The sequence below is a fragment of the Marmota marmota genome, unplaced genomic scaffold (assembly GCF_001458135.2).
Source record: "Marmota marmota marmota unplaced genomic scaffold, marMar, whole genome shotgun sequence".
Taxonomy (NCBI): domain Eukaryota; kingdom Metazoa; phylum Chordata; class Mammalia; order Rodentia; family Sciuridae; genus Marmota; species Marmota marmota.
In genome coordinates this window covers 8563126-8587036 of record NW_025999942.1, presented here as the reverse complement: position 1 = coordinate 8587036, position 23911 = coordinate 8563126, and positions in this window count along the sequence as shown.

Below are 23911 nucleotides of genomic sequence, written 5' to 3'. Positions count from 1 at the left end.
ACTCAGAACTTCTGCAAGCTAAGTGTAGGCTCCAGAAGCCCTTGCTAAAGTTTGCTTGCATGTGGAACACAAGTGACATGAATATTCATGACAATAAATGCTCCTTTTATGTAGTTTATGCTCTGTCAGTAATTTGTTCCCTCTTGGTATTTCTCTAGAATGTTGTTTTGTTCTGTTACTTCTACTTCTGTTGGAGACAACTGATTCCCCTGGATCCTTTTTGTTTGTTTCTTTGCTTTTTACTTCTATTGGTCATTGAAGAAAGACTTCAGTAGCCCTAGATTTTACCATGTCTATGTGGATTTGATTTTCTGAAAATGTGATCTTATCCAGAGAAGATGGTATACAAAGCATTAACAAATCAATTCCAGTTGTTTTCTTTTTCTTTTTAAACTGGTATAAACACTGCCTACTAGTTTCTAGTTTGTCTGTCTGCTTATCTCTCTGCCTTTCTCTCATTCACTCACTCACACTGATTTCCTGCCTACTTTATCATTATGATAATTATTACATGACAAGACATATGGATAGCATAAATCTAGAATTGTGAAGAATCTACTACTATATTTTAATATTAAAAATATAACTGATAATAATGGATTTCAAAGTATTGCGCTTATCTTTTCCTATAAGAGAAGGAATACATATAAAATTGAATTCTTCTTAGTGAAACACATTAAATTATTTTTGAGGTACCTTGAAATAATGTCATGTTATTATATTACTTTTTTCCTTAATTAGCAGAGAAGAATGATGGTATGTGAAATTTTCAAAAAATTAACAATGCATCATGAACATTATTGCTTCTCCTAAAAATAAGCTGAATAAATTAGTAACAAGTTAGTCACATTTTATGCTTACATGTTTAAATAGGTTTGCATCTAATTGCATTAATGATTCTTTTCTATATTCTTTTATATACTTTTTCTTATCTATACTTTTTTTAAAGCAAATCAAAACTGTAACATTGCCATGTCATTAACAAGGTCAAATACATAATTAACATTTGTGTAATATATATCACTATGTAATGAAGTTGTGTTAACACCACTTAAAAATGATATAGACTGGATGGACTTGAAGTTGACAGATGGGAGCACAGAATTTAAAGTCTTACAATCTGCAAATGAAAGGTTTTGCAAAATGCCAATCTAATATTCTGCTCAATAATATGGTAGCAAATATTGCAATTAAGTGCACATACAGGAAATCAATTATTCTAATCTTCAACTTTCAAACATTAGTGTTAAAAATGGTATGTTGCAGATAAAAATATCTAGTTTCCATCATTTGTTATTTTGTTGTTAATTTACAATTCTGAACTTTTGATCTTTCTACTCTCAAGTAGGTATATTCTATAAATTAATATAAATGTTAATTACTTAAATTAGAAAATAATTTTTGTAAGGACAACAGTAGAGAAAATATGTAATAGTTTTGATTCTTAAATTTCATATCCACGGATCACTGAGCAGACTAAATCTATGAGCAAAAGGAAAAGTACATTAAATTTAAGTGAGAAAATAGAAAAAGAAAATTAATAGGTTGCCTAATAACTATGTAACATAATGCCTTGCCTAAAATATATTTGAAATGTTTCTAAAGGGTATTTATTCCTCATTCTATTCCCTAGCCCAGTAAATGACATAATTATTCACTTGGATAGCTGTACTTTATTCTTGGTTATTTTTCTACCTCCTTGGCATTTTACAAAAACTCTACCCCCAACAATCCAATTGTTTTCGGCCTTTTTCTCATATTTTCCCCATTCTGTTGTGACTACCTTCATACAGTTTTCTACTATTTAAAACTTGCATTAATGACAAGGCTAAAATTATTTTTCTGATCACCAGTTTCCTTTAATCTTTTTGTTTCATCTCCCAGAAAAATTCCAGAGATATTTTCTATCTTGAAAAATGTTAAGCATTTTTCACAGATTAATTAGTTGTACTTACAAGAAATCTTAAGCCATTCTAGTTGGCCCCCAGTTCTCTTGAGTTCCTCGTCTCTCTATGGATAACACTTCACCTTTGCTGAGACCATTCTTTATAGAGGACCTTAGAGTTTTATTTATAATGAGGATATTCCCTTCATTTTCCAGAGCCCTGTGGTGTAATGATAACCTTCAAAAACCAACCTTCAAAAATCTCTATTCCCTACCTACCATGCATAAGATATTGAATGAAAAAATATAGAATGTAGAAATACTTCTACTATCACCATCTGCAAAGCCCTTAAACACTGATGGATCTGTTTACAGCATTATATATTCAGTGTTGTATTACATACTAACAATTTTTTTCCACATCTCACTGTAGCATTGTAGTTGTACATGATGGAAGGATTTTTTGTCACATATTTGCACATACACACATGCACAGGCACACACACACACACACAATACAACAATATAATTTGGCAATTTTCTTCTCCCATATATCTTAACAATTTTATAAACAATTGTTCCTTTTACAAATGAAAACAAATTGAGTATTAGAGATGTCAGAAAATTTTGTTTATTAACTAAGAAAGGGAAAGGTCTTTTGAAAGCCCAATTTCTGAACCACTGCAAATGTGTGAATGCTAAGACTCTATATACCTTTAAGTTTGTTGTCTGATTCATGGTTGATGATCAACAAAGACTTCTCAAATAAATGTCTGAGAGAATACAAATCACTACGCTGCCTCCCTAGAACTCCAGCCTTCCAAGTATTTACAATCCGTCTAATAAGGTAGGACCAAAATGGAAAAGTTTAATAAGTATTTAATTCAAAAATATTTATTGACTGTCTATTATATTGTAGACACTACTTGTAGTATCATGGAGCAGTAAAGAGAGATTAGATATAAATAAGATAGATGACAGACGGATGAACAGATAGATGGAGAGATAGATAGGTAGAAAAACCTTGTCTTCATGGAACTTAGAATCTACTGAAACTAAAATAAGTATATCATATCAAATGTTAGAAAGTGATATTTCTAATATGAAATTTTAAAAAGAGTAAATATAACAAATGCTGTAAACACAAACACTACAGTGATCCAAACTGCATCATTTAAATGTTTTAAATGAAACAAATTAAAAACCAAACAAACCTTAAAATTGGGGGGGGGGTGTTAAATTTTTTAGGAACATAAATATATGTTCCAAATATATCAGGTAAAACATACTATATAGCTGGAAGATAGAAAGATTGTCTATGTATATTCACTGGATCTTTGTTTATTATTTCATTTTTGACTTAAGTATGTGCTATCAATTTCATGGGCAATTGACATTTGATATTGGGTATACATTCAGTTTTGATTCAGTGTGATTTTACATGTGATTTAGATTTAGCTTAGAAATCCTTCCAGATAATCAGCATGCATACAGGAAGTGTTTAGAATTTGGATTTCCACAAATTTTCAGGGTAATGAAAAAGAAACAAGAATAAACAAATCCAGTTCCATATATTTACTCTCTCTTACACAGTTTGGTGTCTCATTTGTTTAGAGGCTAGAAGGGGGAAAAATGTGACCTTAAAGTATACAGAACATTTGAAACTTTTGATTTCAGGGAATGAGTAAGTCCAAAATTCTATCTCCTTGAAATTTGTTTCCAGAATGTTAACTGCAAAGCAAGTTATATATAGCAGTAAATGCATGCTTAATTTGTGCAGAAATCATGGTGTGATGAATACAATTAAGAGCCTCGGAGGGAATAATTATATTACTGCATAAAGCTGGTGGTTCTCAAATTGCTTGGTGCCTGGACTTTAAATTGGCCTGATTTCCTGTTGTGAAAGTCATCCATTGCAGCAACACAACTGCAGTAAGAATAGTGTAGTTTCAAAGTCACACAGAAAGCGTAGTCTTTCTGATCAATTGCCATATATTCTTGTTTAAAGGCAAAAGAATTGGCAACATGAACACCAAAGTTGATTAAACTAATAAATTAAAATGCATTAGATTAAGCATATTGTTATGACTATTATCTAGAAGGTTTTTTCAATAAGATTGACAAAGCTGCTTACAATAGTAGCTTTTTAAAACCTTATGCAAACTAGCATATAAAAATTTTAGCTTAATTACATAAAATTAATAATACATTTTTCATTCCATGATACCTGGATTACTAGCAACAGGATATAAATAGATGGAAGTTTAGGGTATTCTTTCCTGGAACATAATAATTTATAATATAATCTGAAAGTAGCTATTTAACCCAATTAGAAAACTTCACATTATATTTGAATTTCTAATTGCTAATGTTATCAAATAGCTGCTTAGCTTTGTCTGTTTGAGGAAGTATTCATTGTAAGGTCTTAAATAGTTTTGTTATTTCTTAAACAGTAGTTAGAAAATAAATTATTTTATTGCACTAAAAATTTACAATTGGTTTACATGATATTGTTTATATCTAGAACTTAAAATAGTAATTTCTCATCTAGGAATCATAAACAATAAGCAGAACATAATGTTATGAAACAGTCATTTAATTAATTATGAGTTAAGAGCTATTGTTTTGAAATGAAAGTAGTAAACAGTAGATGTTGACAAATAGATAAAGAGATAATGGAAGAAAACTTAGAAAATGTCTGGATCTAGGGTGCTATCACTCTAACAGGCTTATGACAGCCATTACTAACTATCTACAGTACTCTTGATTGCTCATTACATGCAGAGGTGAACTTAGAATCCCATATGATTTCAGAAAACAATTACTAATCTTTCGGATTTTGCAGCCATTATGCTCCTATTTGCAGTTCATGACCAACCAGAACTGATGAGGAGACTGAAGAATGCAGAAGCTGTATAGTTTGCCAAGCATTCAACTGCTCAAAAATAGCATAGATGCAGCTAGAAACCCATCTCTCAGTGGTCGCGCAATGCTAGTCTTCTTGCCAGTGGTATGATACCCATGTCAATAAGTTAGGTTGCTCCTCCTCTATATATTGTCGGCCATTTTCTCATTGGCCTCTATGGATTATTCAATATAACATAAATTCCCCCATGTCCTATTTCTTTGTTTTTATTCATCCCTTTGTTTCTGTAATCAGTAAAAATTATTTGTGAATGCCAACATACACAGCGCTAGTTGTTTGGGGAATTTCATGAGGAATCTGTGGGCACTGTTTTGAACACAACTAAGAAAAAACATGGCTGGAGGCCCTATCTTTATTATGCATAGATTTGGTTCATATGCAAAGTGAGGAGATTATGCATCTGGAAAATGTGGACCAATTCCTGTCCAGTAAAAAGCAGAAAACTGAATATATAGGTAGCCGCAAGACTGTTATTTCAAGTAATATGATTTGGGCTCTCTACAGCAACTTTGAAAACCCTAGAGAGTTTGCTAGTAGAACTGTTGATTTAACAGAAAACAAACTACTCAGTGAATGTTCCACATGTAAAATAATGTTTTCATTCTTCTTTTTCAAGTGTGTCGCAATTCTTCTTCATTTCCATTTCCTATAGAAGCACACACACAAATGCACACAAACAATCTATACCCCTGAGGTAAAGACACTACTGACCATTTTGGGGACAAGGAATTGTGTAATATATCTTATCTCCAAGTATGTCTTATCACCAATGTAACATATTTCTGAAAATTCATTCTAAATTTAGTAGTCATCTTTTGGTAAGAAATAATTTAAGTGAGGATTTAGAGCTTGCACCTGACCTCATGAGTACTATTTCTGTAACCAGAGGAGCACATTTGTTTAACATCTCAGAGACAATATCAGGTATATTTACTCTTATTTCTTTCAGATAAAAACACATATTTAAAGAGGAGAACAATTAATGCCCAGCATATATTAGGTTTCTCATTAGAATAACATGATATTCAGCATAAAAAATTTGCTTTATCTCTGAAATTATTTTGATCATTATAAAGTGACATTATTATTATGCTTTTTCTTCTCTGGACCCTGAACATTTTTTAAAAAAAAAAAGAAAAGAAAATTAACCTGGCAGACATAAATAAAGGAACAAATAAATCAATATTTTACACTCAGCAGAGAACCTAAAAGTAATAAGAATTTGGCTGACTTCTAAAATACAATGAAGAAGACCTACATTTGTCGTGTAAAGCATCATTTTATTTTATCTGTTAGCACCTGCTTGGGCCCTAAATGAAGCAGAAAGAAATACATAAATGGCATATATTTGTAATTATTTCAAAAATAGTAAACTTTTGGAAAGAAAAAAGCTCATAATCTTTGAATCAATTCAACAATTTCTTCATGTTTTGAACATAATAGACCATTACCAAGCATCTATTGGATTATATTACTTAATATACAACCTCCCAACCTTTAAATTATTCAACATCAGGAATGAGTTATTAGGAAATAAAATCTTATGCTTTCAATACCAAAAATGGAATTGCTGTAAAAATAAGTTGAAGATTATTCATAAAAGGACATACTATTATAACCAATCTCAGACTCCAAAATAATAAAGATAAATATTCTTTTAAAATTTTATGACTTAAATTCTGCAAAATACAATCATTTGATACACATAAATATGTTTTGCAAATACTTACATAGTTTCATGTGTATTTTATTCTTTTTCAAACAGACTTTCCTAAAATGTAGAACATAAAATAATTTCAACTAAACAAGTATATTATTTTGTCTAAAGTGAATATTAACTTGTGATTCCTCCATTTAATCTCTGATATATTGCTGTTTTCCAGTGAGGTCAGTGTTCATCTTTGTGTGTGGACTATTTGCATTAGAAGCAAACACTAAAATCCTGAAGCCTGCAAGATTTACATCTTTCTTTGAATACTGGAGTACAAAAAAGCAAAAAGTTTCCTCTTAAGATCTTTTTTAATCCATGAGAAGTTACACTAAACACATGATCTCATAGACCTCTGGCTTTCCCTCAAGACACAAGTACAAAATGTGCCATCCCAACCCATGCAATAAGTATGACTTCCTGGGTTGACCTTGACAAAGAGGAATACTGAGTTCAAGGTCATCTGCTTTTGAGTATTTAAATTGATAATTTTTATCACAAAAATTATGTAGTATACACAATGTTTCAGTAAGGATACTGTGCCCCCACCTCAAAAAAAAAAAAAAAACAACAACAACAACAAAAAAAAAACTCTGCTTGTCCTTGTTCTTTGTCAATTGCATTTACAACACCCAGATGCTGAGCTGAGAAAATTTTCTTTCCAGCAATAGCATCTGGCTCCTTGGCAGCCAGCCTCTGCTTGCCCTTGTGTTGGCTCCATCACAGTTGTCTTCAGGCTGTGAAATGGTTAGGATGCTGATGTGATATCTTATTCACTTGGATGCTATTTCTTTTAGCTTTCTTATGTCCCGTGTGAAACATTGTTCACACTTATAATTTATGAAAAGAATATTGGCAAAACAATTTATATATGATTTAACATTCAATATAAATGTATTGAAGTTATATTTGTCACATATAGTGTGCCAACCAGATGATGAAACATATCTAATTAATATTTTTCCTATTGCAGTTAAAAGAAATCTTATTATCATATTCCTTATCCTCTTCTCTATGAAAATATGAAATTTGACCATTTATAGTTTTCCTTGCTATAACAAAAATTACAATTATAATGGTTTCAATAAGAAAAATAATTGAACATAACATTAATAATATCTATCATTTATAGAATATTTCTATATGCCAGGGACAATATGAAATTATCTCATTAAATTTCATTCAATCCTCTCAAACTTCTAACGTGTCTATCACATTCTACACTTAAAGATTGGAAATAAATTGAGAAAATTTGTAACATTAAAGGAAATTTTCAGGAATAGAGATAGTCATTTTCAAAGGGACAACTTTAGAAATTGTCCCTAGAGCCAGGATGTTTATTTTATTTTTTTCTGATATGCAGTTACATTGCTAGCAGTTGGATACCAACCCGTCTACCTTCCTCATCTTATTATCTGTCTTCCCATGTGACCCCAGGTGGCTTCAGTCTCAAGGGAACAATCAAACTCAGGCTTTTCCACTGACATTCCACTAATTAGTGTTCTCCTCCTTGCTCTCTCTTAGTGTCTGCAGTTCTCTAAAAGCTCGGGTACTCCAAGCTCCTTCCTTGGAAGTTTAACAAAATACTAGCTGTAGTAATACAACCAGATGTTCACTGAGCATTTACTGCATGCCAAGTATTCTTCTGAAAACATTATATATGTTAATTCACTTAATCCACACATCATGATTTGAAGATCACTATTATTCCTGTTTCCTAAATGAGTGAACTGATATGGTTTGAATGTTCTCACAAAAATCTATGCTGAAAATTACTCACCATTGTGAGGTATTAATAAACGAGACAAGAAGGGACCCTTCATTGGTGATTAGGTCCTGAGTCCACTGCCCTCATGAATGGATTAGTCAATTCATGGATTAAGGGATAAATAGGTTATCTCAAGAGTGGTTCTGTTATAAAACTGAATGAGCTCTGTCTTTTTTATATACCCTTCTGTCTATGTGATCCCCTGTGACACCTCAGGACCTTCAGAGTCCTCAGCAGCGAGCAGGCCTTCTCTAAATCTTGGTTGTCCCCAGCCTCTGGAATTAACCACTAAATAAGTCTTTATTCTTTATAAATTATGAAGCCTAAGTTGTGGGAAGCCACCCTTGAATTACTTCAGTGTCTTCACTCAGTATCAAGCCAGAGAGATGTAGGTTGGACATTGGGAACTATTTTGTGGCTCCTCCCACTCAATGGATTGTCCAAGGCACATGACCTCTCTCTCCACTCTACTAGGAAGACAGCTCTCATAGCTCTGGAGTTGGGTGTAACCCATTGGGAACTGTACATCCCACCTCCTACCTTATTTGACAAAGAACATTACATGGAAAACCTTTGATGTTCACCAATATAAATAAAGCAAACGCCAGCTCCATCTAGCTTTGGCTTTTTCTCCTTTTAGTGTGGAACCTTGATCCCTAAGATCAGCAAGCCTGTCCGGCCCCTACTTTTTAAAATTACTTTCTGTGTCCTGTGTTTTTTTCACTGTTTTCTCTTACTGAGCTTTTATTCTGCAGCCTGCCCATTCCACCAAGAGGAACTCACTTCCGCGGGCCACAGGGCCACATTTGTATTGTCTATAACAATACAAATGCACATTTTAAGATATAAGACACAGAGATTTTTATGGTCACTGTAAATGAGACATAGCTAGTTGACAGTGGAGACAAATATAAGCCAAAGACCAGACATTGAGTCCAGGCTCTTTGCATTAGTACCATGTGACTTCTCACTCATTCCCTAGTTCTCTAGGAGAAGTATTTAAAACCTTAGCTATATTAGTGAAAAGATTTTTTAATCTTTTCTGATTCTCCATAATTCAGAGGAATTTGTGAGTTTCATTTTAACACTCTATATTTTTATGTAACAGTTTCTTAATAATATCATTTGAAGACTTCCAGATGGTAGAAAATGTGCCATATAATAGAACTACTTTTCCTTTCAAAAATCTCTCTCTCTCTCTCTCTCTCTCTCTCTCTCTATTTATCTATACACATATAATCAAACATGCTTATAGAGACACATAGATATGTCAAAATACACAGATATGTGCAGGTAAGAGGAGAAATCTACTTCTCTTTGGTACATATTTACATGTTCTAAGTGAGTTTTTGCACATTATTAAACATTATTTATTTATTGCATTCCAGATAAAGATTTCATATGTGTACAACAGCATTTTTTTAATAAATAATGTTTCCATAAAACATTCTAAATGGTATCTTCGTATATAACAAATAAATGGGAAAATCATGTTAAACTGAGAAAAGAGAAATTGTGCTAATATTAAAAGAAAAAAATGTGTTAGGTGAATCTCACGAAAACTGGGTTGTAACTGAAAAAAAAGGCGGAAAGGGTAAAGGGGAAATAGTGTGTTATAAACATTTGTAATAATAAAAGTTGTATTTGAAAAGGGTGATTCAAAAGGTCTATATAATAAGAAAAAAAGGACCATACAATTGAATTGTTCTAACAACTAAAAATTATGAATTATGTGGTAGAAATGCAGTGGCAGAGATGGGAGATTGAGCAAGTCAGACTTCTTGATGTTGATGCAGGTAGGAACAAAAGGAGGAGAGGATTCCACTTCTATTTGGTACACTTTTTAAAAGGTTTTGGATTGTCAACAAAATTATTGCTTTTATTCTTTCCTCAATATTTAGTTCTCATGTTACAATTTTCTTGCATTTTAAATTAGGTTAATTTTTTATGACCATGTGGAATAGGAGAGACACACATCTATATTACCAGAAAACACTATTTCCATAAAGTGACCAAAAAATGAATAATTTTCCTGCAACACATCAAAATATTTTGAACTGTGCTGGTGAAGCTACTGAATATTATTTATACCATTGCACTCATGGTAAAAGATTATTTTTATGCAGTTATTTTATTTTATAAAAATAAGCTAAAGTAGCACTTCCTTTTAAAATATTATATTAATTATTGGATGGGCTTGCTGAATAATTGCCTCAGATATCCCCTTAATTTATACATATATAATGTACTATAACATATGTGTTATATATTATACACACACACACATACACATGCACACTAGAAATTAAATCCAGGGGCACCCTATCACTGGGCCACATCCCCAGGCTTTTTTATTTTTTATATTTTTTGAGACAGGATCTCACTAAGCTGCTGAGTCTGGTCTCTACTTGCAATCCTCCCACCTTGGCCTCCTGAGTTACTGGGATTATATCTGTGCCCTATGGCACCTATCTACACTTTATTTTGAATAGTTCTCATAGCCTTACTTTCACGAGTCTTAGATCTCAAAGAATTGAATACCAATGACAATGGGCAAAGCATATTTATGACAATTGACACTAATATTTTTGATTTACAAATATCTTTGATTTACAAATACTCCTTATGAAGTTTAAAATTAAAATGACTAAAAAAAAGTCTCCCAAGGATAAGAACATGCAGTTCATAAAAAAAGGGGAAAATAGCCTATAAATTTATGAGAAACTACTTATAAATGTGTGATATGTGTGTAATTTGTAAATCTATCTATTCTATGCATTACACTGTTATTTTAATAGCAAAATAATATAATAGAAATACCTAAAGAATCTATGTACAGACACATGCTCAAAAAGTGTTGAATTAAAAATAAAAGGAGTGTGAAGGAATAAGTGGTGTCTCACTTTTGTTCACTATTTTTTTTGAAAGACTAGAGAAGAAAATATACTGAACCATTTATGCAAAATGTTTATTGGTGCATATACTATACAAAATAGTAGGATTCCTTATTTATACATACACATAACATAATTTGCTCAAATTTCTTTCCCAATACTTTCCATTTCCCTCCTGCCTTTCTTTCCCCTTATCCACTTGCTCTACTGTACAGATCTCCTATCTCCACTCCATTATTATTGATGTTATTATTATAATCAATTTAATTGGTTCATTAGTTCATTGTGACATATTTGTACGTGGATATAGCATAATTTAGTTCCCTCAGGAATTCAAAATACCGTCCCCATCTTGATTTCCTTCCCCTATCCTATTGGTGTCCCTTCTATTTTCATGAGATTTCTGGTTTATTCATTCCTTTTGTCCCCCTCTCTTTCTCTCACTTCTTCACATGAGATAAAACATTCAACCTTTATTTTCTTAACATCATGTTCTCCAGATCCATCCATTTACCAGCAAATTACATAGCTTCATTCTTCTTTACGGATGAGTAAAAAATTCATTTATATATACCACATTTTCCTCATCCATTCTTTTGTTCAATTTTTGTGTTTAGAAAAACTTAGGTGGCAACATATCACCATCTATTGTAGCTGGTGACCTAATGCTGGGTTCACACAATCCTACTGCTCCAAAAACTTAAGAAAACAACAAAGAAAGCATGCAAAAACACAGAAATACCCTTCCAATAATCCAGGGACAGCTCTCAACCTTAAGGGTCCATAGGAAGAAAGAGAGAGCCACTGGAATTTTTTATTCTTATATAGGGGACATATAAGGAGAGGTTCCATGGAACATTCTATCCCAAAAAGGGAAAAGGGGTAGGATTACAAATGAACAGGTGAGTGTAACTCAAACCCAGCTGATGACACCTACACCTGGAGCCACGCCTTGTTATCTGAACTGGGGTAATGCCCAAAGTTACTGTGGAATGCAGTAATTGTTCAGTGCACCAGGGCATCAGGACTTAAAGGCATGTTCATCCAGGGCAGCCCCTGACAGCAACATACACCCATACATACATACACACACACATTAAGTTACATAAACATTTTTTTTCCTATAAGGAATTACATATTCTAATTTGTGTTATAAATTGAAGTCCAATTAAATAAACATTCTTTTCTGAAAATATTGAAAAAGAATCAAGTAGATTTTTTAAACATTTTGAAAACTCAAAAGTTATCTGGAGCCACAAAGTCCCTGTTCTTCCAACTAAGCTTGTGTTTCAACTAATTTGTGTTTATTTGGTCTTAAAAATAAAAAGAGTGAGCATGATCTCCAGGGCCAGGTTGGGACACAAGCAAAATTTGTCATCAACTTCCCAAAGATTTTGAGTAAGAAGCCACATCTCTATGTCTCAGTTTACCTAAAAAATTAACAAATAAGTCTTCCATTCTAATCACAATGAGCTGGTCTAGTAAAGTCATGTTTTACAGGTAAGGTAGCATCTAGCACAGATTTCAAGGTGAGCAGGATGCAGATGAGAAGGAAAAAGTAAGGAGAATAATATCATTATAAAAAGGCATTTTTTACACAAATTCATAGTCTAATTTGAACATCATGCTTTAAGAACAGAAGTTATTGTTAAAGAAATTTGACACAGATAGAAATTAAACTATTTAAATTTAAGTAGATTAAGGAGAATTTGTATTCTTACCTAACCTTAGAAACATAGAAACTTTGAAATGAAAATAACTTAAAGATTATTTAATTCAGTACTTCCTTAATGAATACCAAGTAAAGAAGGTGCTTGATGTTAAAATTTCCCATCAAGTAGTCTATTTATTTGGATGGCTCATCAAAATTGGTAAAGATATATATATATTTTTTTTAATTAACTTATATGAGTTTAATTAGGAATTCAATTACAATAAGGATGGTATATGCATAAATATACTGAACAATATTTTCCACTTTTAGAGATTGTTATATGTGTTCTATGCATTTATACTTTTCTCACAATAAATGTCATTGGGTATTTAAAGATTATTTGGGTGTGTATGTGTATGTATTTATCTATATTATAGTGGTTGTATTTGAGAGGTGGATTTACAGTTATTTCATTTCCCTTAGATTTCCTCTTGCTGTTTTGCAATTAACATATTGTAATTCAGTACATAATAATACAATACTCTGTATAAATTACTATTCTTTTTAATTATAAAGCACTGTGGGAAATTATGCATTTAATTTTAATTTTTATTTTATTTTTTATTGGTTGTTCAAAACATTACAAAGCTCATGACATATCATCTTTCATATGTTTGACTCAAGTGGGTTATGAACTCCCCTTTTTACCCCAAATACAAATTGCAGAATCACATCGGTTACACACTCACATTTTTACATAATGCCATATTAGTGACTGTTGTATTCTGCTACCTTTTCTATCCCCTACTATCCCCCCTCCCCTCCCCTCCCNNGCAGTATCCCTGTAGTACGCTCTTTTAAGATCCTCAGGGAATAGTCCGAGAAGGGGGATAGCTGGGACAAATGGTGAATCCATTCCCAGCTTTCCCAGGAATCTCCATACTGCTTTCCAAATTAGCCTCACCCATTTGCAGTCCCACCAGCAGTGTACAAGTGTACCCTTTTCCCCACATCCTCGCCAACACTTATTGTTGTTTGACTTCATAATGGCTGCCAATCTTACTGGAGTGAGATGGTATCTTAGGGTGGTTTTGATTTGCATTTCTCTGACTGCTAGAGATGGTGAGCATTTTTTCATGTACTTGTTGATTGATTGTATGTCCTCCTCTGAGAAGTGTCTGTTCAGGTCCTTGGCCCATTTGTTGATTGGGTTGTTTGTTATCTTATTGTCTAATTTTTTGAGTTCTTTGTATACTCTGGATATTAGGGCTCTATCTGAAGTGTGAGGAGTAAAGATTTGTTCCCAGGATGTAGGCTCCCTATTTACCTCTCTTATTGTTTCTCTTGCTGAGAAAAATGGTAAAGATATTTTGTAGACCATCATGATTTACACAGCAGCTCCTCGCTGGAGAGGAGAGGCCGCGTGATCTTTGACTATGCTTCAGCCAAGAGCAGGGCACTTGACCAATATCAGTTCACACTCCCTTATGTGCCCCATATAGATGAAAAGTATGAGTGGTTAAGAAACTTCTATATTATAAATATCAGAATCATATTTAGAAAAAATAAACTTAGATCTATTAATCATTTTTTGCTTTCTACCAAAGCCTAAGGAATTTTACATAATGGTAATCTTAATGTCATGATCAACAAACTTCTCATTGCAGTAATCACTGCTATCATTTTTGATTTTGTGAGGATTTTAAAAATTAATAAAATATAACAACCTCAATGCAAATTTTTATCTTCTGGGAAGAAAGACAAAGAACATGTAAAAATTATGTCTACATTTTAAGTCAACTGAGTATACATGTTTTCCTAAAGGCTCTCTAGTTTTCATGGCCAGTTTAGTAATCATGCAAAGTACTTAGTTAAAGGAATGATTATTATATCATCTTAAGGATGTTAATAATACAAACAGCAAATTACAGCAATCTCTGTAATTATATGTATGGTTCTTATTAAAAATTTACATGCCTTGGTCTGATTATGCTCAGGATAAAAACTCTTTTTAGACTACCAAAGGGAATGCATTTCAAACTAAAATTAGTCTTACCAATTTAAACAGAAATACTTAGAATATCCCATGACCTACAAGTTTTATTTCATATTAAACATGCTTCACCATTTAGGTGTACAATAAGGAAAAGGATTGAGCTGCTACCAGCGAAACAGATGGTGAAAGTTACCTGCTGACCAAACAGGAGCAGCAGGGTGGAATCAGGGTGGGTCAGCTCATCTGGAATGGATGCTCGCAATTGTCATTACACACATCAATTGTTTCTGATACTACTGTATGTCAAGCAGTGCCCAGAGGCCCTGTGACATTCCTTGAAACATTTAACATGAAGCTGCTGAAATATGATTTTGGTCTCACATTCCAAAGTGAGTTGTTAAATCCCCACAATAAGAAATTAATGTTGCCAGCATTATATTATTTTAATTAAGCATCCTTCCCTTCTGTAAAGATACAGGAGCATTGTTTGATATATTTCCAATTTGTCTGCTAATTTATAAAAGTAAAATGATACTGTATTATTGTTATAAAGTTAATCAAGACTTTAATGGGACAGTTATGTTACTATCAAGGATTTTTTTATTATTTTTCTTACTATAATGTATGTATTCAATGAGCTGATTATGCAGTGTGACAATGATTTCACTAATTACAAAGTTATTACTGTATCTCTAATGGGAAGAAATTCTAGCTTCCTAAGTTGCAGATTTAAACATGAAGATATAATTCCTAAGGAAAATGAGTAAACAAAAATATATTCAAGAAACCCATTCAAATATTAATATAGCTTAAATTTATGTCAATATACAATCTTGTTCCCAGTCTTTTTGTCATCTGGTATAAATTTTATTTTGCAAATTTAATAATCTCAAATGATTATACATATATACATATGTATATTTTTTATTTTAACCACAAAGAAGTTTTTAATAAAATGAAACAAACTGCATTTGGGTACTGTGTCTAAAATATAAGAAATATGCAAGATAACATCAAGAATGTATTCTGTCTAAATCTATATTAAAATTAATTAAATTAACAAGATTCATATATTAGTTTTTGAATTTTACCTTCCACATATCACATATTATAAAAATTGACTAAAGCCTATTAATGAACTTTTAATAGATAACAGTAAATAAATGCAATTAAAGTAAGAAGAACAGTAAATAACATGTAAATTTAATAAAAAAGGGATACTCATTCAATTATTGTTTCATAATTACATTAATTATTTTTCATTCTCTATTTGTTTCTAAATTTAGAATGTGAGTTCAAAAAGTGCAGGGATTTTATCTGTTTTACTTATGGTCTTATATTTGAAATACACTTAATAAATATTTTTTGAATGTTCTTATTTTAAGTATTGTAATCTAAAGTTGATATCATCATTTCTATAGTTTCATAAAAATGTCCCCAATGAAAAATAAAATTTATTTTGCCAACCCATTGTATTAAAAGATCAAATTATTAGTAAATGAAAAATTCAATCCTGAAAAAATAAAAAATACATGATTTTTCAGATAAGTTTTATTATGAATATGTTAACAAATCTGCTATACATAAATTGATGATGTTGAAATGTATAAATTTCATGTATAAATGAGCTGTGTTTGTTTGTAGTATTACCATGGATCTATTGCTATGGAAAGTTCTCAGTCTATATTATACAAACATTTCATCAATATATTTATTCAACAGATTTCTAAGTCTACATGTGATAACTTATACTTGATTTTCTGGCTAGAGTCAAATTCCCCCAGTACTCTGAATTACTGTAAAGCCTTCTTATAGGTACTACATCAGCCAATCACTTAGTATTTGCTTGACAAAGACTTAGTATCTATTATTTTTTGATGTTATGATGCTATATCTAAACTAGATGATTAAATTATACAAATAGTACAAAGTATTCCTAGATGATTTACAAAAATTTATAAGGCAGTAATTTAGATAGTAAACTGTGGCTGAATATAGGAATTATAATAAATATTAAAAGCAAATGAAACCTCGTGCAATTGAAATCTTAAAAAATTGAAGAATACTTACATGAAAAAAAGATATCTAAGATTAAGTAAGAGGATTTTTAGTAAGTAACAGCAATAAAATCACTATAAATACATATACCAAATATGAAGAAAATATTGCCCAGTGGGAAATATTATAACAATTTATTACAAGCTATAAAAAAGCATATAACAAAATTATTTAGTATCACAAAACTGGTATTTCAACTCCCAGTCTTTTATTTAAATTATGGGTGATATAATATTTAAATATAAAAAAAATTAAGACTTGTGACATTTTGGTAAATTTTATCAAACTGTTTTAAATGTATTCTCTTAGATGTAAATCTATAAATGAATTCTCTTATAGATAACAAATATATAATAATTATTAATGTTCTGTTTTACATGTATACTTCCATACTGCAGATAGTTTCACATATAATGACACAATTGTGCATTATCACAATTTTTACAATGTACTTAAAATTTCTTATAAATTTTAACCTATTAGTTTTCATATATTGAGATTTTATATATGTATGTATTTTATATGTACATGTTTATGGTAAGTTATTTTAAATATTAAAAAGATTATCCACATAAAATTCAAAAATTATAATAATTCTAGTAGTGATAATAAACTAATTGTGATGAAAATTATTGAATGTTACTACTATTTAAAATTAAATGCAAGAATTAGAAGACGTCTTTAAAAGTATAAAGTACACTTTTAATAAATATGATAATTTTATAAAAGCAAACTAATATGGACCAAAATGAAAGTACTATAGATAAATGATTATGGAAATAAAAGAGTGGAACAGTTTTAATTTTTAAGGCTTTCCATTTTATTATAGTACTGTCCTTGTAAGAATATAAATAAATTGCTTTTAACATAGTACTGTATTAGGGTTCTCCAGAGAAAAAGAATCAATGGGATATATAAACATTTAGAAAGATATTTATTATAAAGAATGGGCTTACAAGATTATGAAGGCTAGCAAATTCAGGATCTGCAGATAGGTCAGCAACCTGGAAACCCAACAAAATAGAAATCTTAGTACAGGTCTAGAAGTCATCTAAGAAACAGCAATAGTGCAAAAGAATCCAAAGTCTACTGGAGAATTTATTTGCTTATAGGAAGCTTATCTTTTTCTATACAGGCCTTCAACTAATTAGATGAGGCCACCACCTTCTGGAAGACAATCTGCTTTATACAAAGCCTACTAGTTAAAATTAAATCTCACCCAAAATATTCTCATGGAATTAAACAGGATAATTTTTGCCAAATATAAGGGCACAGCCTGGCCCAGAGTACTTTACACATAAAATTAACCATCACTGGTATCTTACACAAAAGGCAGTACATCTGCCCATCATCTAAATAATAGGGATTCAAAATGGATTTACCTAGAAGCCACCATGGGGAAGGCTAGCATTGAGAATAAAACTAGATCTGGGAATATGGCAAGACTAGGTTACAGGAAGGGAATTTGTGGTGTGAAAAACAGAGGATGTTTAAAAATAGTGGGGGATAAGGAATATTAGTATAAACATTAACCAAAATCCCAAACTATGTCTAAATGCAAGGTACATTTTCACAGAGGAAGTATATAGATAGGTGTCCAGAAGCACACACCAGAGTTGTCACAGCTGGGCATACTACTCTGAAGCATAGAAATTCAAGAAGTATTCAGACCTGGGGAACCAGAGAGGATGAGAGAAGTGAAGGGCAGATTCAAGAGCAAATTGTCACCACAAATGTCATGAGCTACTAACTCAAATCCTGCATTTTGAAGAAAGAATTGGCTCAAGGATGACTTGACTCCACCAATATGTAATGATAATGTGAATGATTTTGAAAAGCCAGAGATACTGAATGTAGACACCTTCAGATCATAAGTGAAAGTTCTCATCACAAATTAATAGCAACAGTTTCTACTACAGCTTTGAAAAATGAAGATAGTAACTGAGTCATAAATCAATGAGATGGTGATCTATTTCATTCAGTATCTTTGAATGTGATTGAATTCAATGATTCAACTTAGTTTGGTCTGATATAGTTTTCTACTTTTTTACCCACTTATTACAATGGATTTTTGAAGTTTGATTTCCCACAGTTACTCAGTTAGAGATTGTCACAAATGCCATTTTCCTCTTTCAGTTTCTCTCATTCTCACAGACAACACTGACACTGTGCTGTTTTTCCAAAGATGTTATTTTAATGGACATTACACTGGTGAATTTGGCAACAACACAAACAGCAGAGTTGGGAAAAACATGGCTGTTTCTATTGCATCTTTTGGCAGAGATACAGACCTTAGATTTACTATTCCCGAATGCCTCATCTGACTCAAATTTTATTATTTTTACAACACAGGAAGATGCTTTTGGTGTCCATAGGCCAAACTTTAACTTGCCATAACCCCATCCCAAAGGCCTCTCTGCTTCAGTTTGTCCTGGTCCTTGATGCTACTGAAAACACTTTAATAAAATCATCATAAAAAAAGGCCTTAAAATAAAAGTCAGTCACTGCAAATGTTTGCCTTTCCTTGCTCCTACTCCAATTTGTGCTTTAGGGATGCTTTCTTTGCCAAATCCGGTGCCTTTGGAGTAGGTCCCCAAAGACCTGTGAGCTTTCTAGTCTATCTCTTTGAATAAATGAGACAGTTAGAATTGGCAGGGCTTACTCCTCATCTTCGAAGCCTCAGGGAATGAGAGAGTACCAGTCCCTTCCTGGTGTTAGCTTTTGAAGTTCTTTTTTCTCTTTTGTTTTTGTTTAAATATTGAAGCCCTAGAATCAGATGCGAGTTTGACTCCTTATACAACTTCCTCTTTACATCATCTTAGAAAAACACATTTTAGATTTCTTAAATATCTGTTTTTTTCTATGCATAAGGTAAAAATATTATTTGCCTGCTTGTTCTGATGACTAAATAGTGTGCTGTCGGTTGAAATGTTTTACTGCAAAACAACATATATGTTAAGTTCTGCCAACATCAATATCACAATTCACTTGTAATTGAAACAAAAATATTCATTTTGCAAAGAATAGTTATTAAATAATAGATTTCTGATGAAGTGTTTAATACACAACTAATTTCCTTCTGTATGCTTGACATCATAATGTAAAACAAATCAAAAGGAAAAATAGTAATTAAACAGCTTCAACTGGATTAATTGAGAGGATTTCAATGGAAATATTTGTATATTTAAAAAGAACTAACTATAGTCACACATGAGTGAGTATTTCTTCAAATATACAAGAGTTGTTCAATAAAATAAATTTGTCTAAAAAAGTATCCCCAAAAAGGAAGAAAAAAAGTTATGTGTGAGTTATTTGTATATTATGATTGCACATATTGAAAGAGGAAATATTAGATACCACAGATATTTGTTGATGAACAGTTTCTCAGGAGAAGAACCAGAAATTTTGGTATTTGATATTTATTTATTCATCCTTTTAGCAGCTATTCCATGCTAATTCCAAAATGAAATTGAAATAACTTGTCAGCTTCCAAAAAATCTCTAACACTGCTGGGACATATACCTAATATTCTTATGTATTATCTCATTTACTACAATTCAGTCGCAGTCCATTGAATTTTCAAGATGCTAAAGTAGAATTCCAGTGAGTCACTCACTTTCCAGTTAACAGTAGCTACTGAAGAGGTGGAAAACGAAGTCAGGGCTATAAATATGTGCACTGAATACAGAGGGCATCTTCCATCCAATAAGATCAGTCACAGCCACAATCACAGTTAAAGACAAGGATCACATGTTGCCCTTTCAGTTTTTGTTTTTGGGGGTTAGCTAACACTTGTTTTGGAATGCAAACTGAGCAGCTCAGAAAATTAACATATTAGTTTGGAATTTTAACAATTACTTAGATGTTTTAACAAAGATTTTCCTTTACAACATTCTTTTCAAACACTTGCTGAAAATTTATTTTAAAAACAGCTCTTTGGGGTTCTTTTTCACTGCCAGAATTGTGAGAAGTATTAAGAAAAATCTACAATTACACAATTTGTATAACAGCACATAAGAAGCAATTTTTTAAAAATATAAGGAATAGATCATGTTAATGCAAAGCCATAATTAATTTAAAGTGATTATTCAAAGAGATAATTATCATTGCCAGATGTGGGCTTTTGAGAAGCCATCTATGAAGAGGTGACATTGAGTTGGATTCTGCCTGATGAACACAGTGGCACATAGTGGTAATGGAGTAAGAGAGAATTCCAAAGGAAAACATTATGTGGTAAAGAAAGGAGATTGAACATGCAGGTATATTTAAGCAGCTTTATAATGCTGACTTTATAGTTTGAAAAGTAGAAGAGTTCAAAATAAAAAAAAATATGTAGATTATTTTGGAGTCTGATTTTATTCTCAAGGTAATACAGAATTAATAATAAAATTTCAACAAGAAAAATGAAATTATTAGATTTGCACTTCAGAATGAAAACTGGCAGAGGCAGTCTAGTTGTTTGCCAAATATGGTAAAGCTGTCAGAATTTTAGCCTTTGACTGAGGTTCCTTTGACTAAATGGAGTTTTCCATAGTCTATACAGTAGACTTTATATGAGCATGAATTAAATTTATACTGTATTAAGCCACTGAAATTTGGAGTTTATCTGTTATAATCTTAGCACTACTTCCCTAAGTAAGAGACATTATTAGTACCTGAAAGTTGGGTAGTACTGAGCCCTAAACTGAACAGATGATTAGTTTAGCTGGATAATGGTTATTAGTAGAAAAATAAAAGCTTGTATAGGATTTGTTTAGTTTGCCAACAAAGTAAGAAGAGAATGACAGAATGCAGATTTATACAGCTTTTCAGAATTACAAAAAGAAGAATGATTCTAGATCTCAAATAGTTAAAGAAGAAAGAAAGAAAGAAAGAAAGAAAGAAAGAAAGAAAGAAAGAAAGAAAGAAAGAAAGAAAGAAAGAAAGAAGGAAGTCAGGAAATAAAATACTTTCCAGAGGGAAAAAACCCCATAGTAAAGTTCTGATTATGGATTTAGCCTTTCCAATGAAGTCTACTATTTCAGACAGCCTCAATACCACCACTAATGGCTGACAAGAATGATGAAACCAGTAATGATCGGGTTTGAGAATGATGTCTAGGAAATAACTTTGGATGTGTTTTCTGGCATATTAACTAGCTGTATGCAGAAAGATAAGAACAAAAAAAGTATTGAGAAAAGCGTATTATTAATGAAACTATATCCACACACTAAAATGTTTTTGGCTAATCGATAACAAACTAGTACTGGCAAGAAGTTGCCTGCTAAAATACTATCTTAGTACAATCCTCACAAAACACATTGTTGTCATGGTCACTATAGATAATGGACGTGAAAAAATACACTGGAATGAGATAAAACAATAAATAAAAGAATTCTTCCCACAAAGTATAATCAGAATGTAATCAAAGCTTCCCCTCATTTTTGATGTAGGGGGGGTTCTAATTACATACATCAAAAGGAATTTCAGAATTACTATGCACCATGACTTGAGAATCTTGCATTTTACTCATTACAAATGAGAGCTTTACTTTTTTGAAGGGGTGCTTTGTGTGTACCTGTGTGTGTGTTAAGGGGTGACAGGAACAGAGATAATTTATTTTTACTAGTTAGCACGCACCAAAACCAGAATTTAAAAAGTATGTATTATCTTGAGATTGTGGACTTTCGTCTAGACAAGCAATTAGAATGGCCGTCTCTCCTGGAGAAGAGATTGAATGTGTTCTAACTGTAGAAAGAGGATAAAATGGGTATTTGTTTGTTTAAAAGACAGGCATTGGCTGAAACTGGCACATGGTTTTTTAAAGAATTTCCATTCTGGTACACAGCTAGACCATATTCTCTTATTTTCTTCATAGTGATATATAAACAAACCCTTTACCACTGGATTGTATGAAAAGGAAAAGCATTATTTCTAAAGTTGGACAATAAAGCATGCATAATATTCCATTCTCTTTTTCTCTATTTCTTGGCTAGATGCAGATAATCCAGCAGTGGATCCTGATAACCAAAAACATTGCAAAGCTACAGTTGAAAAATGATTGATTCCATTAGACTGTCTCCCTCAACAACTGCACGGAACAGTGGCACCATCACCCCACCACTACAACACCATGGACTTGAAAACTAAACATTTTCATTGAAAAAAGTCATCAAAATTCAGTTGTTGTCATAGCAGCTGACATTGTACTGAAAATAGTTTGCAGAACTATAAAGTTGATATTACAGAAGCAAAATGTCTATTAAAACAATCCTAGAAATAAATAATGAGTACTCAATGTTACACAGCATTAGTAATTGAAAATATAGAATATATGATGATGGATTTGAAGTATGTTTAGGAGTACAGGATTAATTACATGACAAGATCAGAAAAGATAATTAATAGAAAAAATTATAGTTCTGAATTTTATGGTCTGTTACCTAATATAAATAAGTAATGTATGCACTGAGTGGAAACTACTCTTTGTTTTGTATTTGAATGATCTGTAGAACATTCATTCGGTATGTATATTGTGAATTATAAACACAGAAGAAGAAAAAAAAAAGTCAGGTGCGAAGGCACATACCTGTAATCCCAGTGGTTTAGGTAAAAGGATTACAAGTTCAAAGCCAGCTTCAGCAATTTAGGGGGGCTCTTAGCAACCTAGTGAGACCCTGTCTCAAAATAAAAAATAAGAAGGGCTGGGGATATGGCTCAGTCATTGAGTGCCCCTGGGTTCAATCCCTGGTACCAAAAACAAAAACAAAAACTAAGAGAACCAGAAATGAGAAATAGGTGTCAGTGATAGGCATATAGCTGGTAGTAAAATAATAGAATATCCCTGGAAGTTTCCAAGGGTTTGTGGGTAGAATCAAAGATTAAAGACAGAATAAATGAGATTTAGAGGACAGAATACTCCGAATGAAGAGATCAGAAAAGTTGGATGGAGGAGAACCATAATAGAATATTTTAAATATTCTTGTGAGAATAAGACATTTATTTATTTTGTAAGTGAAGTGAAACAATTAATAAAGCAACTG